Consider the following 2,117-nt stretch of genomic DNA (forward strand, 5'->3'; position numbering starts at 1 on the left):
ATAGCATGTTCGCGTTCGCCACCGCGGGCGAACACATGCGATGTTCGGTTTGCCCCCTATTCGTCATCATTGAGTAAACTTTGACCCTGTACCTCACAGTCAGCAGACACATTACAGCCAATCAGCAGCAGACCCTCCCTAGCAGACCCTCCCACCTACTGGACAGCATACAATTTAGATTCATTCGGAAGCTGCAATCATTTTTTTTTTATTATTATTATTTTTTTTATTTTTTTTTTATTCTAAATGCAAAACATTGGTATATAGGGGAATATTCACTAAATGCCAAACATTGTTATATAGGGGAATATTCACTAAATGCCAAACATTGTTATATAGGCCAATCAGAGTGTTCTTAGCCTAATTGCAGGGTGTGGCAAGGCTTTATAAGCCTTTCCCCGCCCTGTAGAGCTCAGTCTGCGCGGAGCCCTCCATGGGTGAAGATGGATAATTTTTTTTTGCGCTCATTTTTTTTTTTTTTTCTTATTGCGTCGGTTATTATGGTTTTTTATTTGGCCTTTTTTTGGGCTGAAAAAAGAAGATTTTAGAAGAAAACATCGAATGGTAAGTTGTTTTTTTCTAATTTTTTTTACAGGTTCTTAGTTAAAGGTCCCCCCCTCATTATTTTTAGGGTGAGGGGGGTAGGTAGGGTGATCATTTTTTTTGGGGTGGGGGAGGGGGTGACTAGGGTCCCTCCCCATTTTTATTTAGGGCCCCCACCTGCTGCTCAGGGGTGGGGGCCAGAGCGGAGGACATTAGGTCCCCCGCCTTATTAGTATTTAGGGCCCCCACCCACCGCTCAGGGGTGGGGGCCAGGGGGGGACAGTAGGTCCCCCCTTATTGTTTTTTTTAGGGCCCCTACCCACTGCTCAGGGGTGGGGGCCCCCCTTATTGTTTTTTTTAGGGCCCCCACCCGCCGCACAGGGGTGGGGGCCGGAGAGGGGGAGGACAGTAGGTCCCCCCTCATTATCTCTATGGCCCCTACCCACCGCCCAGGGGTGGGGCCCGGGGGTGGAGGAGGACAGTAGATCCCCCCACTCATTATCATTATGGCCCCCACTCGCCGCCCAGGGGTGGAGGAGGACAGTAGATCCCCCCCCCACTCATTATCATTATGGCCCCCACCTGCCGCCCAGGGGTGGGGGCCATGGGGGAGGACAGTAGGTCCCCCCCCTCATTATCATTATGGCCCCCACCTGCCACACAAGGGTGGGGGCCTGGGGGGAGGACAGTAGGTCCCCCCTCATTATTTTTATGGCCCCCACCCACCGCACAGGGGTGGGGGCCTGGGGGGGAGGACAGTAGGTCCCCCCTCATTATTTTTATGGCCCCCACCCACCGCTCAGGGGTGGGGGCCAGGGGGGGACAGTAGGTCCCCCCTTATTGTTTTTTTTAGGGCCCCTACCCACTGCTCAGGGGTGGGGGCCCCCCTTATTGTTTTTTTAGGGCCCCCACCCGCCGCACAGGGGTGGGGGCCGGAGAGGTGGAGGACAGTAGGTCCCCCCTCATTATCATTTATGGCCCCCACCCACCACCCAGGGGTGGGGGCCATGGGGGAGGACAGTAGGTCCCCCCCCTCATTATCATTATGGCCCCCACCTGCCACACAAGGGTGGGGGCCTGGGGGGAGGACAGTAGGTCCCCCCTCATTATTTTTATGGCCCCCACCCACCGCACAGGGGTGGGGGCCTGGGGGGAGGACAGTAGGTCCCCCCCCCTCATTATCATTATGGCCCCCACCCACCGCCCAGGAGAGTAGGTCCCCCCCTTCAATCACTATTGTGGCCAGAAAGAGTCCCTGTGGGTTTTAAAATTCGCCTGCCTATTGAAGTCTATGGCGGTTTGCCTGGTTCGCCCGGTTCGCGAACCGAAAATGTTATGTTCGCGACATCACTAAGGGAAACTCATCGGATAAAGCTATCAGAAAAAATAAAACCCTATGCTAATATCTCGCCTTCATCTTTCAAGTAAATCCATACCCCCTAATAGCAGTGTCCGGTGAAGCAGGATTTCGGTGGGTGGGCCACTGATGTAAATTTACGTAACCAGAACTGCCCGAAGGGACGAACATGCCCAAAAAGAGGGTGTGTCTACACAAATAATTAGATAGTCAGCCT

At 53.4% G+C, this 2,117-nt stretch overlaps 1 non-coding gene across 1 annotated transcript; it reads left to right on the forward strand.

Moving 5' to 3' along the window:
- The first annotated feature begins 1,234 nt into the window (after positions 1-1,234).
- LOC134609524 (small Cajal body-specific RNA 11) lies at positions 1,235-1,370 on the forward strand. The gene has a single exon (XR_010090811.1). It is a non-coding gene; the product is annotated as a small Cajal body-specific RNA 11 (non-coding RNA).
- Positions 1,371-2,117: the final 747 nt, after the last annotated feature.

The sequence above is a fragment of the Pelobates fuscus genome, chromosome 4, assembly GCF_036172605.1.
Source record: "Pelobates fuscus isolate aPelFus1 chromosome 4, aPelFus1.pri, whole genome shotgun sequence".
In the NCBI taxonomy this organism is placed as follows: domain Eukaryota; kingdom Metazoa; phylum Chordata; class Amphibia; order Anura; family Pelobatidae; genus Pelobates; species Pelobates fuscus.